The sequence below is a fragment of the Piliocolobus tephrosceles genome, chromosome 12 (assembly GCF_002776525.5).
Source record: "Piliocolobus tephrosceles isolate RC106 chromosome 12, ASM277652v3, whole genome shotgun sequence".
Taxonomy (NCBI): Eukaryota; Metazoa; Chordata; class Mammalia; order Primates; family Cercopithecidae; genus Piliocolobus; species Piliocolobus tephrosceles.
In genome coordinates, this window is record NC_045445.1 from 41,952,999 (window position 1) to 41,970,229 (window position 17,231).

Below are 17,231 nucleotides of genomic sequence, written 5' to 3' on the forward strand. Positions count from 1 at the left end.
GCCTGAAGCTCATAAAGGTTTACAGGATATTGTTAGACATTTATAAGCTCAAGACTTAATAAGAAAATGCAGCAGTCCCTGCAACACCCCAATTCTAGGAGCACGAAAACTGAAAGTTCAGTGGGGATTAGTGCAAGATCTTAGACTCATCAATGAGGAAGTAATTCCTCTATATCCAGTTGTACCCAACCCCTATACCCTGCTCGCTCAAATACCAGAGAAAGCAGAATGGTTCACAGTTTTGGACCTCAAGGATGCCTTCTTCTGTATTCCCCTGCACTCTGACTCCCAGTTTCTCTTTGCCTTCAAGGATCCCACAGACCACATGTCCCAACTTACGTGGACTGTCTTGCCCCAGGGGTTTAGGGATAACCCTCATCTGTTTGGTCAGGCACTGGCCCAAGATCTAGGCCACTTCTCAAGTCCAGGCACTCTAGTCCTTCAGTATGTGAATGATTTACTTTTGGCTACCAGTTCGGAAGCCTCATGCTAGCAGGCTACTGTAGATCTCTTGAACTTTCTAGCTAATTAAGGGTACAACGCATCTAAATTGACGGCCCAGCTCTGCCTACAGCAAGTCAAATATCTAGGCCTAATCTTAGCCAGAGGAACCAGGGCCCTCAGCAATGCACGAAAACAGCCTATACTGGCTTATCCCCACCCTAAGACATTCAAACAGTCGTGGGTGTTCCTTGGAATCACGGGCTTTCGCTGACTATGGATCCCCAGATACAGCAAGATAGTCAGGCCCTTCTATACTCTAATCAAGGAGACCCAGAGGGCAAATACTCATCTAGTAGAATGGGAACCAGAGGCAGAAAGAGCCTTCAAATCCTTAAAGCAAGTCTTAGTACAAGCTCCAGCCTTAAGCCTTCCCACAGGACAGAACTTCTCTTTACATGACACAGATAGAGCAGGAATAGCTCTTGGAGTCCTTACTCAGACTCGTGGGACAACCCCACAACCAGTGGCATACCTAAGTAAGGAAAGTGATATAGTAGCAAAAGGCTGGCCTCACTGTTTATGGGTAGTTGTGGCAGTAGCTGTCTTAGTGTCAGAGGCTATCAAAATAATACAAGGAAAGGATCTCACTGTCTGGAGTACTCATGATGTATATGGCATACTAGGTGCCAAAGGAAGTTTATGGCTATCAGACAACCGCCTGCTTAGATACAAAGTGCTACTCCTTGAAGGACCAGTGCTTCAAATACACATGTGTGCAGCCCTCAACTCTGCCACTCTTCTCCCAGAAGATGGAGAACCAATCGAGCATGACTGCCAACAAATTATAGTCCAGACTTATGCTGCCTGAGAGGATCTCTTAGAAGTCCCCCGAGCTAATCCTGACCTGAACTTATATACAGATGGAAGTTCATTTGTGGAGAATGGGATACGAAAGGCAGATTATGCCATAGTTAGTGATGTAACAGTACCTAAAAGTAAGCCTCTTCCCCCAGGGACCAACGCCCAGTTAGCACACTTAGTGGCACTTACCCAAGCCTTAGAACTGGGAAAGGGAAAAAGAATAAATGTTTACACAGATAGCAAGTATGCTTATCTAATCCTACATGCCCATGCTGCAATATGGAAAGAAAAGGAGTTCCTAACCTCTGGGGGAATCCCCTTGAAGTACCACAAGGAAATCATGGAGTTATTGCACGCAGTGCAAAAATCCAAGGAGGCGACAGTCTTACACTGCCAAAGCCATCAAAAAGGAGAAGGAAAGGGGAGAAAAGGCAGAAGGAGAGGGAATAACAGCAGCATGAGCATCTGGCAGAGGCAGGGAAAGACCAGCAGAGAGGAAAGAGAGAGAGAGAAGGAAAGAGAGAAAGAGAAAGACAGGAATTCAATGAGAGAAGGACACAGAGAGGAAGAGACAGAGAGACAAAGAGGGAGTCAGAGAGAAAGGAAGAAAGAGACAAAGTCAAAGAGAAGGAGACAGAGAGACAAAGAGGGAGTCAAAGAAAGAGAGAGAGGAAGAGACAGACAAAGAGGCAGTCAAAGAGAGAGAGAGAGGAAAAGACAGAGACAAAGGTGTCAAAGAGAGAGAAAAAGACAAAAAGTCAAAGAGAAAGAAAGAGAAAGAGAGAGAAGTAGTAAAGAAAAACACTGTGTACCCTATTCCTTTAAAAGCCAGGGTAGATTTAAAACCTATAATTGATAATTGAATTATTCTCTGTGACCCTATAACACTCCAATACCACCTTGTTGTCAGTGTAAACAAGGGCATAGCCCCATAGCACTGAGGCCACTGACAACACATAGCCTTCCTCTCAAAAATCCTTAATCCAACAGGTTTCCTAACAGGGAATCTAAATCTTAATTAATTACCATACAAAGGTCCAACCAGATCTAGGAGGAACTCCCTTCAGGACAGGAGATAGATGGTTCCTCCTGGGCGATTAACGGAAAAAGACACAATAAGGTATTCAATAAGTGATAAGGAAGCTCTTGTAAAAGCAGAGTTAAGAAAGTTGCCTAATAATTGGTCTGCTCAAAAGTGTGAGCTGTTTGCATTCAGCTAAACCTTAAAGTACTTACAGAATCAGGAAGGAGCCATCTATACCAATTGTAAGTTAACACGGACTGAACGAGGTCTTATTAATAGCAAAGAATAACTGAAATCCCAAACTCACAAGGTTTTCAACAAAAGTAAAGTTTTCTAAAAGTTAACAGTGCAACATGTATTATCCTAACTTCTAATCTTGTGGAAATTAGACCCTATCAGTGCCTCTCAGAGCTCAAGTCCATCAGCGCAGGGCCATACAACTAATACCCCTACTCATAGGGTTAGAAATGGCCACTGCTACAGGAGCTAGAATAGCCAGTTTATCTACTTCACTATCCTACTACCACACGCTCTCAAAGGATTTCTTGGACAGTTTACAATAAATAACAAAATCTATCCTTACTCTACAATCGCAAATAGACTCTTTGGCAGCAGTGACTCTCCAAAACCGCCAAGGCCTACACCTCCTCACTGCTGACAAAGGAGGACTTTGCACCTTCATAGGGGAAGAGTGTTGCTTTTACACTAACCAGTCAGGGATAGTACAAGACACTGCCCAGCACTTACAGGAAAAGGCTTCTGAAATCAGACAACACCTTTCAAACTCTCATACCAACTGCTGGAGTTGGGCAACATAGCTTCTCCCCTTTTTAGGCCCCGTGACAACCATCTTGCTATTACTCGCCTTCAGGCCCTGTTTTTAACCTCTTTGTCAAATTTGTTTCTTCCAGGATCGAGGCCATGAAGCTACAGATGGTCTTGCAAACGAAACCCCAAATGAGCTCAACTAACAACTTCTACCGAGAACTCCTGGACCAACCCACTGGGCCTTTGACTGGCCTAGAGAGTTCCACTCTGGAGGACACTACATCTATAGGGCCTGTTATTCATCCCTATCCAGCAGGAAGTAGCTACAGCCATCATCACCCAATTTACAACAACAGTTGGTGTGTCCTGTTTAGAGGAGGACTTGAGAGGTGAAGCCAGCTGGACTTCTGGGTTGGGTGGGGACTTGGAGAACTTTTCTGTCTTACAAGAGGATTGTAAAATGCGCCAATCAGCACTCTGTAGCTAGGATTGTAAAACGCACCAATCAACACTCTGTAGCTAGCTAGAGGTTTGTAAAATGAGCCAATCAGTGCTCTGTAAAAACACACCAATCAGCACTCTATGGCTAGCTAGAGGTATGTAAAATGCATCAATCAGCACTCTGTAAAATGGACCAGTCAGCGCTCTGTAAAATGGACCAATCAGTACCCTGCAAAATGGACCAATCAGCCGGACGTGGGCGGGGACAAATAAGAGAATAAAAGTTGGCCACTCCAGCCAGCAGTGGCAACCCGTTTGGGTCCCCTTCCACACTGTGGAAGCTTTATTCTTTCGCTCTTCACAATAAATCTTGCTGCTGCTCACTCTTTGGTCCATGCTACTTTTAAGAGCTGTAACACTCACCACAAAGCTTCATTCTGGAAGTCAGTGAGACCAAGAACCCACTGGAAGGAACCAATTCCAGACAAAATAGCACTCTCCAGAGATTGTCTCCTCACAGAAGCATCAATTTGAACAGCCTTCTATGCACAAAAATACCTTTACCAGTGATAAGGAAACCAGGTAAGAGAGAAAAACACCTTGATGTAGCACAGCAATAAGAAAAGACACATAAAAGACAGTAGTAAGAACAGTTATACATTTCCTACATCACCCCTCCCTCAACCCCAGGCAGCACAGCCTGAAAAGAGATAACATCTGCTTGAGGGAAAGGGAAAAAAATGATCACAGAGTAACTTGGACCTCAATACTGGGCCTGCCACAGTAAAACCCAGCACTGGGTAAGCCTACATAGCCCACACCTTTGGCTAGTACCCACAGACTGAGCTTTCAGACCTGTCTCAGGGCCAGGCCGGATTCCACAGCCCCAGGTTTTAGGCCTGCACAGTGGACTTTATCTCCAGTCTGCACTATTACCAGGATGAATTTGGATGCCCCAGGTTTCAAACAGCACTCAGCAGCAAGTCAGCCCAAGTGGTTGAAGACTTGAGGTCCAGCCCAGAGCCATGCTGGCATCAGCAGCTCTGGGTTTCAGTACTGCCCCAGTGGACATGGGCTTCAGGCCAGCCCCCAGAGATATAGGCTACAGGCCTATACCAGAAGAGTCAATTGATAGGTCTACCCGAGTAGGTCCAGTTCCAGGCCTGCCCACCTGTTGACCCATGCCAGACAGCCCAAAGACTTCAGCAGCAAGACATTCCATGGACCACACCAGATAGCCTGCTGAGAATCTCTGGACAGGCGCACTGTTAAAGGGCTCTCCCAGATAAAGGCAGTCTGAAAAGACTGGAGTAGGTATCTACCTCTTAAAATTTGCAGATCCCAATCAAATAGCAAGAACAATCATGGAAACATGACATCACCAAAGAGAAAATATAAAACATCAGTGACTGACCCTAAAAATAGAGATGGATAAACTGCCACACAAAGAATGCAAAATAACTGTTTTAAGAAAGCTCAGTGAACTTCAAAAAAAATACAAGAAACAATTAAATGAAATGAGGAAAACAGTAGGTGATAAAAATGATAAATTTAATAGAGAGATTAAAATAATTAACAAATAAAAATTCTGAAGCTGCAAAGTACAATGAATGAAATATGAAATGCAGCAGAGAGCATCCATAGCAGAACTGATCAAGCAGAAACAATCTGTGAACTTGAAGACAGGTTATTTGAAAATATACACTAAGACAATAAAAAAGAAAAAAGAAAAAAATGGAAAGAAGAAAGCTTTACAGGACAGCATCAAAAAAGAGCAAATTTTTGAGGTAAAAAAGATAAAAAAGTGAAAGAAAAGGAAGTAGAAAGGTTATTTAAAGAAACAATAGGAGAAAACCTTCCAATCTGGAGAAAGATGTAAAAATCCAAGGGGGAGATTTTTTTTTTTTTTTTAACAGCCAAAGATTTCTAATCAGTTTCAATCAAAACAAGACTACCCCAGGACATATTATACGAAAACCGTCAAAAATCAAAGACAAAGAGAACACACTGAAAGAAGCAAGAGAAAAGAAGTAAACAACATAAGGGAGCTCCAACATGGCCAAAGGCAGATTTATCAGCTGAAATTTCACAGGCCAGGAGAGAGTGGGATGATATATTCAAAGTACTGAAAGAAGAAAACCTTCAACCAAAAATACTGTTCCCAGCAAAGCTGGCATTCAGAAATGAAGGAGAAATACATTTTCCCAGACAAACAAAAATTGAATGAGTTCATCAACAACATATTTGTTTTACAAGAAATGCTAAAGAGAGATCTTCAAGATAAAAGAAAATGATACTAATGAGTAACCAGTAAATATCAAAAAGTTTAAAACATGCTGAAAAAAGTACATATAATACAGTCAAATTCAGAATACTTTAATACTCTAATAGTGGTGTGAAAATCATCTATTTACTTAGTACAAAGGTTAAAAGACAAAACCATTAAAATAATAAGTAACAAACATTTGTTAAAATATAAGCATTATAAAAAGATGTAAATTCTGACATCAAAAATTCCAAATTGAGGGGAAGTAGAGTAAAAGTGTAGAGTTTCTTCTTGTGTGATCATCGTTAATTTGTCATCAGCTTAAAATAACCTGTCATATCTGTAAGAGGTTTTCTGTTAGACTCATGGTAACCACAAAGCAAAAACCTATAGTAATTTTTTGGGTAAGAACTCAAAACCACAGGCAACGAAAGTAAAAGTAGACAAATAGAATTACATCAAGCTAAAAAACGTTTGCACAGCAAAGAAAGCAATCAACAAAGTGTGGAGACAGCCTGTAGAATGGAAAAAACATTTGCAAACTGTCTATCCAACAAGGCATTAATAACCAGAATATAAATGGAACTCAAACAACTAAATAGCAAAATAAAGAAAAAATAATGTGATTTAAAAAGGGCAAAAGACCAGAAAAGACATTTATCAAAAGAAGACATAAAAATGACCAATAGATATATTTAAAAAGTGCTCAAGATCACTAATCATCATGGAAATGAAAATAAAAATCATAATGAGACATATACATACAAAAGAAATGAAATTGGTATACTAAAGAGATATCTGCACTTGCACATTTATTCCACTCCGATGCTTATGGTAGCATCACTGTTAAATTCCACCAAACATTTAAAGAACTAATACCTAGCCCTCTCAAGCTACTCCAGAAAATTGAAGTCTAGGGTATACTTTCAAACTCACTTTATGAGGCCAGCATTACCCTGATACCAAAGCCAAACAAAGTCCTGATGAAGATAGATGCAAAAAATCTCAACAAAATACTAGTAATCTGAACTCAATAGCACATTAAAAAGATTATTCACCATTATCAAGTGAGATTCATCTCAGGAATTCAAGGATGATGCAACATACACAAATCCACAAACGTGATACACCACATTAACTGAATGACCAAACCATATAATCATTTCAATAGATACCCAAAAAGCATTTGGCAAAATTCAAAACCCTTTCATGATAAAAACTCCAAAGAAGGAGTAGAAGGTACACAATAAAGTTCATCTATGACAAATCCATGGATAATATCATACTTAACAAGGAAAAGTTGAAAACTTTTTCTCTAAGATCAGGAACAAAATGAGGATGTCCATTTTCACTGCTTCCATTCAACATAAAACTAGAAGTCCTAGTCTGAATAGTTAGGCAAAATTAAAAATTTTAGTAAAAAGACATACGAATTGGAAAGGAAGAAGTTCAATTGTTTCTATTTCAGATGACATTAACTTACATATAGGAATCTCTAAAGACTCCACCAAAAACCTATTGGAGCTAATAAACAAATTCAGTAAAGTTGTAGGATACAAAATCAACATACAAAATCAGTAGCATTTCTATACACTAACAGAAAATTTTCAGAGATAAGATCAAGAAAATAATCTCATTTACAAAAACTCCAAAAAAATATATACTTAAGAGTCAATTTAACCAAGGAGGTGAAAAATCTACACTCTAAAATCTATGGGATACTGATGAAAGAAACTGAAGAAGCCACAAATAAATAGAAAGATAGCCCACAATCATGCATTGAAAGAATTAGTCTTGTTAAAATCTCCATACTACACAAAGAAATCCATAAATTCAGTGCAATTCCTATCAAAATACCAATGATATCTCTCACAGAAATATAACAAATAATCCTAAAAATTTGTGCAGAACCACAAAAAACTGAAAATAATCAAAGCAATCTTGAGCAAAAGAACAAAGCACAGGTATCACACTACTTTATTTCAAAATATACCATGAAGCTATAGTAATCAAAACAATATGGTACTGGCATAAAAACAGACAGACCGATGGAACTGAATAGAAAGCCCAGAAATAAATATAAGTGTTTACAGCCAAGTGATTTTAGACAAAACTACCAAGCATACATAGGGAGAAAGCATGGTCTCTTCCATAAATTATTGAGAAAACTGGATAGCTAACATGCAGAAGAGTAACATTAGACCACTGGCTCACACTGCATACAAAAGTAAACTCAAAATGGATAAAGAATTAAATGTATGATCTGAACCTGGAAAACTATTAAAGAAAACATAGGAGGAAAGCTTGATGAAATTGGTCTGGGCAATGATTTGTTGGATATAAATCCAAAAGTACAGGCAACAAAATCTAACATACACAGTGGAATTATTTCAAACTGAAAGGTTCTGCAGAGCCAAAGAAACAGCAATGTGAAGAGATAATCTACAGAATGGGAGAAAGTATTTTTAAACCATGGGTCTGATAAAGGATTAATATTCAAGATATATAAAAAACTCAAACAACTCAACAGTAAGAAAGCATATAACCCAATTAAAAATGGGAAAAGAATGAAAATAGGCATTTCTCAAAAGAAGACATACAAATGGCCAACAAGTACATGAAAAAATGCTCAAAGTCACTAATCATTAGAGAAATGCAAATTAAAACCACAATGAAGTATTACCTCACACATGCTACAATGAATACTATCAAAAAGACAAAAGATTAAAAGTGTTGGCAAGGCTGTGGAGAACAGGCACATCATTGGTAGGAAGGTAAATTAGTAGAGCCATTATGAAACACAGTGTGGAGTTTCCTCAAAAAATTAAAATAAAATTGCCATATGAGCCAGTGATCCCAATACTGAGTGTATTTTCAAAGAGAATGAAATCAGTATGTTGAACAGCTATCTCCACTCCAATGTTTATTGCAGTGTTACTCACAATAGCTAAATTGTGGAATCAACCTATGTGTCCATCAAGAGATGAGTAGATAAAGAAAATGTGGTATATATACACAATGGAATACTTTTGAGAAGTGTCTGTTCATGTCCTTTGCCCACTTTTTAATGGGGTTGTTTGTTTTTTTCTTGTAAACTTGTTTAAGTTCCTTGTAGACTCTGGATAGTAGTCCTTTGGCAGGTGGATAGATTGCAGAATTTTCTCCCATTCTGCAGGTTGTGCTTTTCTTTTTCGTTTTGGTTCTGTCTTTGTTGGATATGATTTTCCCAGATAGGCTAATTTTATAAAAGATTTGAGAGAAATTCCTTATTTCTGGAACAACTAAAATTTATCTTTCTTTGAAATAACTCACCTATGGAACTTTATGAGGTGTTATTGCTGTATTTTTTGTTTGTTTGTTTTTTACTTTGTGATGGAAGAATTGACAGTTGTTTAACAACTTTTTATGGTTATTAATTTTCTACTTTTCTTGAGTCATTATTTATAATTTCCCTAGGATTTTAAATTGATAACATTATCTCTCTCCATGTGTGTCTCTCTCTTTGAAAAATATACTATGTTTTTACTATATATATAAGATAGGAAGTTACATGTGGTGATTTAGACTGCAGACTTTGAAGTCAATCTAAATTTGAATTATTTGTTTGGACAAATTACTTAAACTCTCAGTATGTTTATCTATAAAATAGCACCCACTTCATTAGATTCTTGTATGGATGAAATTAGTTAATGTATATAGAAATGTAAAACACATAGAGAGTCCCTATACTATATTTTGCCATCAATTATCAAGCTTTTATTTATATTTGTTTCCTAGGGCTATCATACAAAGTATGATACATTGAGGGGCTTAAAACAAAAGAAACATATTATTTTACAGTTTTGGAGGCCAGAAGTCTAAAATCAAAGTCTGTAAGGCCACACTCCCTCCAAAGGCTGCAGAAGAAGAGTTATTTCTTTCCTCTTCCATCTTTTGGGGGCTTCTGGCAGTTTTTGGTGTGTGTCAGCAGAACTCTAATCTTTAGCTCCATTTTCACATGGCTTTCTTCCTTATGTCTCCCTGCTTTTCTATATACCCCCTCTATTTATAAGGACATTGGTCATTGTATTTAGGGTCCACCCTAATCCAGTATGACCTCCTCTTATCTTAATTACATTTGCAAATATCCTATTATTAATAAAGTCATATTCTGAGCTTCAGGATGGACATAAATTTGAGGGGGACAGTGTTCAATTCACTGTATTATATTTCTAATATGCTTTTCAAAATTCTTTATTTCTTATATTCTTGATTAGTCTTACCAGGAATTTGTCACCTATGGGTCATTTCAAAAACTGGTTCTAATATTTATTTGTCAGTTTTTCTGGGTTTCTGTTTTCTGTTTCATTTCTTCTTTTATCTATAATAATTTATGCTTTCCAAATTTTCCTTTATTTTGCCTCTTCTACCTTCATGCTTTATTTTTCCCCTTTTTTGTTTGACAAAAAGTCATGCAGCTTTTCCTTCGAATAAAGCACTGGAGATGTACCCTAAATTGTTAACATGCTTCATTCACCATTACTGTTTAAATAGAATATGCTTGAAGTTTTTATTTCTATCTTTGACTCAAAAACTATTCAGTAGAGTGTTTTTTTTTTTTTTTATGTTCTGCATGGTTTGATTTTGTTTATTTCCCTTTGGATTTTCATGTCTAGCCTGATTGAATTGTGATCACAAACTATGAAATTATGGCCTAAACTATTTCTGCTTTCCGTAATATATTGTTTCCTTTGTGGTCTTAAATATGAAAATATTTTTGTAATGTTTCATGAACATTTAGTAAAGATGTGTGTTCCGTATAGGGCACAAAGGTATAGTTACAGATATATGTATAGAGTCAAACTTACTAATTGGATTATTCAATTGACCTGTTATTTTTTTGTCTATTTGGTCTGTCAAAAACTAAGACAATTGTAAGGCAGAAGTTGCTACTTGTCAATCCAACATCTGATCTTACCTTTCTTCTTGATAACAGAGGGCCTGCCTGATTTTTACACGTGCATATTAACACCCAAAATAAAAGACTACCTTTTCCAGCCTCCCTCACAGCTCCTATCTGACTAGCTTCTGGCTACTATGATTTAGGTGTGTGTGGTGGGGGTAGCTCCTCTTCCTCTTTCTTCCCACATGGAATGTAGATATGATAGCTAGACTTCAAGAAGTAATACATTAATGATGGCAGGATAGTAAGATATACAGCTCTGGAATGAATAAATCCAGACTCTTTTTTCCATGGAAGGAAAATAAGCCACTATCTAGTTTAAGCCCCTGCTATTTTAGGTTTTTCCTTGCCTGAAGCTAAAATAAATCCTAACTAATACAGGTATGATAATGTCTCCAATTAGGATTATAATGTTGCCAATGTTTTCTTGTAACAGTCTTTGTTTTATAAATTGTCATGCTGCATCATTCCATGTATATACATTCATGACTCATGTTTATTATAGACTTTAGCTTTTGTCAGTAAAAAAATAACTCTCATTTTCCTAATAGTCTGTGTCTTGCTTTTTCATTTAATTCATCCAATATTAACTTTAGTATCTCTCATTTTTATTATTTGAGAATTTCTTTGTTTCTAAGTTTTCTCTTCTAAATTTCAAACCGATGCAATCTTACGTCTGCTCCCACCACTGCACTGAAAGTGCTCTTGTTAAGGTCCCTTCACTGCTAAACTCCAGTGGCCTGTTTTCAATCTTCAGTATACTTTATCTTTCTGGAACATTTCACAATCTTGTGTTTCAAGATTCTATTATTTTCTTCTGGTTATTATTCTGGTTATTATTTTCTTCTTGAAGCCCAGAGCCATATTTTAACTGCCTAGCTGAATGTCTCATAGCCATCTCAAAATTCAATTGATTTCATCCCCTCTGAAACCTACTTTCTTCAGTATGCTTCATTTTGGTTAATGTCTACACAGCCATGCTTGATGTCATCCTTTATTTTTCTTTCTACCTCACTCTGTATTTCCAACTAGTTACAAATCTTGTCAATCCTACCTCAAATATCTATTGCAAATTTTCTTAAATGTCTATTTTAGGTCAGATCCTTATTGTCTTTTGCTTGGACTGCTCCAAAATCTTATCTCCATGCCTCTAGTCTGTCTTTCATTCTCCATAAAGCTGTACCAATCCCATTCTCTGAAAACTAAAACCAAACATATTTGATCACATATTCATTTTCCTTTAAAAACAATCTCTGTTGATTCTCCACTGCCAAGCTCTGTAGTAGGGTGTACAAATTTTTTGACAATCGGACACACTGTCTCCTACTTTATCTCCTGCCACACCTTCTCCATCCACTTCCTAGGCTCCAGCACAGTAGATTTCTCACATCACTAAAAATATGCTTTCTGTAAATCCTTTTATGGCTTCCTAGTTTTGCACATGCTGTTCCCTCTGGATAGAGTACTTTCTCTATAGTCTTTCTTTGGCACACTTTGATTCATCCTTCAAGTCCCAGTTAAAATTTCACCTATTCCATGAAGCCTACCCTGACTCACAGACTGAGTTAGAAATTAGTCATTCTCTCTCTCTGCTCTAGACTCTCACTATGCTGCCCACACCACTGGTATAGCACTAAGGCATGTCCTGACTATCTTTGGCAGCATTTATTTCCCTCCTATAGACCATGAGCTTCTCAAAACCAAGAACTAACTTATTTAAATCTAGAATCTTAGCACAGTGTCTAGCTCAAAAAAGAGGACCAACAGCCAGGGCCAAATTGAAAAAAAGATTTCTGGTCTTCAAAACACCCAGCCCCTTCCTCTAATGCCTAAAATTCTACCTTTCCACCTTTGGCTTAAGGCACTCACCATTGTTAATACATGTCTCCGGAATGGGCCAGAAGTGCTCACTGTCATTTTATCAGACATTTTCCAAAAGCATACTTAAAAAGTGCATTTTCAGCATTGGGCATTTATTAGGGAAATGGGGGAAAACAGACATTATACTTTGTTGGCAGAGTCTTTGTTTTTCTTTCTCGCTCTGTTACCCAGGGTAGAGTGAGATGGCGCAATCTCAGCTTATTGGAACCGCCACCTTACAGGCTCAAGTAATCCTCCTGCCTCAGCCTTCCAAGTAAGTAGGACTACAGATGGTCACCACCACACCTGGCTAATTTTTGTGCTTTTTGTAGAGGTGAGGTTTTGCAATGTTGCCCAGGCTGGTCTTGAACTCCTGGGTAAAGTGATCCTCTCGTCTGGGACTTGCAAAGTGCTGAGGTTACAGGCTTGAGCCACCATGCCTGGCCTGTTTCTCTTTCAGTATAGTCTTGTGTCACCTTGGCAGGTAAAAATGAAGTAACTCATTATTTTTTAAATGAATTACCATGATTCTTTCAGTTGAATACACTGCTATGTGGTCCCTCCTCCTTTCTTCACACTAACTAGACTGTAAATTCCACAGTGACAGGGATTTTTGTTTGGTTTGTTCACTAATATATCCCAGTAAATTTGTCAAATGGATACATGAATGAATAAATGAATGCATGTGAGGGTGGGGGTAAGGTTGGTTACATTATTTGATTTCAGAGTTCCCATACACCTCAACAATCAAAGATGCTGCATTCTATTATATAATCTTCCCAATTTCCCAATAAAGGCATACTTTAATCTCTAAGGCTTCTTCTACATCTCAGAGTCTATCATTCTATTATTAGAATCACCTCATGGTGGCATCTGATAGGGGACACTAAAGAATAAATGCTTACTTTGGGACATGCCCTAAAATGTTAAGTCATGATGGCATCCTCCAATTGTACCCTCCAGGACAATCACTGATTTATAGTGATGTGTAACTCTCCCTCACAGAGTATCTACTTGAGTGTGGCTTCATCCTCTTATCTTCCTATCCAACATCCTTGCTTTGCTATGTAGTGCTGGGCTCTCATAGTGTGGGGATGGCTAGTTGGTTTGTGATTTGTGATTTCCCAATAGGAATGACTATACCATATTGTTTAGTGTAAAGCTGCTGATGAAGCTCCTGTTGGGTCACTCTGTATATAATAAGTCTAATGTCACTACCAATATAGCCTTTGGTGAGATAGGTGATACATTTCCCATCAGTCCTTTGCTCAATAAAAGTGGGCTTCAGAAAGCATGGTATCCCTGCTGTTGACATGCCTGGATCTGAGGACCCACTACTGGAATGGGCCACTACTGATGTAGTTAACATATCTGTGATAAAACTAGGTCACAGATAACTGGAACAAAACCTCTTATTGACAAATGGGATGCCTATAGTTGGTTTAGACCTTTATATGAATACAATCAGAGCTGGGCATCAGCCTTCTGTAAAGTAGAACCCTGTATGAAAATTGGCACTTGTGTGGCAATTACTATAACCCAGCTACTGTTCTAAGTGTTCTTCAGCTATTAATTCATTTAATCTTCTTAACAACTCTAGAAGGCAGACTCTATTATCCTACCAATTTTACAAGTAAAAAATCTGAAGCAGAGAGGCTACATAACTTGGCAATCATCACTCAGAGTGGATGGAGCCAAAATTCAAGCTTTTGCAGTTTGGCTCCAGATCCCATATAAGCTCTGATACTTTAAGGCACCTGTCATTTGGCTAAATAGTCTCCTAACTTTCTTGTTGTTGTCATACACCAATATCTCTGTCACTTTCTCACCACTACTCCACCATCTGTATCTTCTGCTGTTCATTAGAAACTTTAAGTGCTCAACTTCCTGTACACACCAATTCCTTCCATCACCTTGGGTGACATCTATGGCAGTATAGATGATCCAACCAATGCCCTGACCCTTTGGTTATATTCCCAATTATCTCTTCCTTCACCACTGTACCTCAGCCATCCACTCTTACAGCCACAACCTTGACTTGGTCAGTATCAGAAGCTGCTCCTTCTCTAAAATGACAAATTCTGGGCCTACTCTCTTATCACAAGTTCCTACCTTCTACTGCATGCACTCTATCATTCTCAACACAATGAGGCTCTTCCGTCTCATTGGGACCACCTGTATATTGAACTCTCTATTTTTACTGTATCCATAGATGTCCCCTGCCTTCATTTATCTATATATTGGGCTTGGATTCAATGATTCATCACATTCCCAGCTCCCTGGATCCATTCAACTCCTATCATACCCACTTGGCAAAACCCTGGATAAATTAACCATTTTCCTTCACTGCATCTGCACTCAGTCTGTAGAGTAGTGTCAGAAGAACCACCAACCTGCTCTCAACACTGCCTGGTGATTCCAATTTTCTTAGTTAGCTGGCTTTCTCATTCTCAAAATTATTTTCTCCACTCTCATCAAACCTCCTAGCTCTCATATCTTGAACCCTCCCTCAACAAATGATCTCATCTCCTACTACTATACAGAAAATATAAAAGAGTCAGAAGGAAATGGTCCCGGCTTTGTGCCATGAAACCTACAAACTTATCTGAATCCATGTGGATACTTTTTGCTCCTTTCTTCATGTTACAATGGAAGAGGTGTCTTCCCTCCTCTCTAAGGTTAATCCTGCCTTTTTCTTGATCCCATCATATTATCCCTTCTTTCCTTGTCCTCTCTTTTTCTACTAGTTCTTTTATGTCAGCATATAAACATATCAAAGGTTTTCTCATCTTGAAAACAAGTAAGAAACTTACCCAAACTCTCTTGACCCTACATCCGCACTAGCTGGTCTCTCCACTTCCTCTCTTCTGTGGAATCTCTTGAACTATTTCCTCAACTCCCTCTCACTCCTCAGTCCAGTGCATTCTAACTAAAATCAAGGAATCAATCACCATTGGGTTATTAACCCTAGTAGTCACTTTTTGTCCTTATTTTGCCAGACTTCTTAGCAGCATCAAATACTGTCGATTGATCTCTCTTGCAACATTTCTTCCCTTGGTCACCATATTCAAATGTTGTTTGAATAGCAAACGATTCTGAGTTTTCTCCTTTCTCCCCAGTATTTTCAGTCTCCTTTGATGACCTTTACTTCACTACCTGATCTTTAAACACTGAACAACTCCACAGCTCAGTCCTCCTCTCTCTTCTATTTATTCTCTCTCCCTAGGTGATATAATTCAATCACATGGCTTTACTATCTATATGGTGACAATTTCCCAATCTTGTCACTGACCTTGACCCCTCTTCTGTATTCCAGACTTATATGACCAACTCTCTAACATCTCCCCTTGGATGTCTCACGTCTTATACTCTCCACATCCTAAACTGAACTTATATTCTCCCCCTAAGATACACATATCCTTCAGTTTCCCCATTTCAGTGAAATTGTATCAGTAATTACCTACTTGTTCAAGCCAGAAACTTGGAAGCCATGTTTGACACATCCCCCTGCCTTACCCACCATATTCCGTCACTAGGTTTTATTGATTGTATATCTTAATTATCTCATGAGCCTGTCATCTTTTCTACATCCCAATGGTGACCAGCTTATTCTAAGCCACCATTACTTATTTCTGATATTATTTCAATACACTCCTAACTAGTCTCTCTGCTTCTACTCTTCTTCCCCAGCAATCCATTCTTCATAGCTAAAGTGATCCTTCTAACATGGATTTCTAGTCATATAAGTCTCCTTCTTCAATGGCTTCTCATTGTTCTTAGGATGAACTTAGCATGGCAACAAGCCTTCACATGACCACACATAATTGCGTAACAGTCCCTGACTATTATTGCTGTCAATCTTTCTCTGTAGAATCTATGTGGCAGCTGCATTTCTTTTATTTCACTTCCTAGAACAGATTGTGCTTTTGCCTAGGTGTTCTCACATACACTATTACCTTTGTCTGGAATATCATCCCAAATCCTCTCTACCTGGCTAACTTTTACTCATTATTTATGTTTCACTTTATAATAACTTTGGTAGGAAAGTTTTTCCAGGCCTCTGAACTAAATCCTGCTATCAAATCCTTCCTCTATTTTAACAACTATCACACAGTATTTAAGTTACCGATTCATTGTTTATCTTCTGCAACAGATTATAAGGTGTATGATAGTGGGTACCAATAACAGCTATATCCACAGTATCTAGCATATGCCTTGGCACACAAGAAGTATCCAACAAATATTTGGGGAAGGAAGAAAACTCCCCTGAAAGATGATTAAAGAGGCAAAGGAAGAGGGATACTGTAATTAGCATGAACAAGGAATGCTGACTGGTCAGTGATGGGCTCTTACATGACATGAGAAGCTCAACATATCTTAACAGCGGTTGGGGAGAAGGTTACATAAACCTGAACCTGATTAGAGAGGGCTGGGAGTTTCCAGGACTTGAACTGATAGGCCATATATTAATAGTTATTATGAGTTCTTAAGTAGGGAAGTGTCTTGATTTAAAAGGATACTTTCAGAAGATTACTCAAGCAGAGTATATTGGAGGTGCCAAAACCCAATGCAAAGACATGATTCAGAAGTCTTCTGCAATTATCCAGGTGTGGAGCAATGAATAT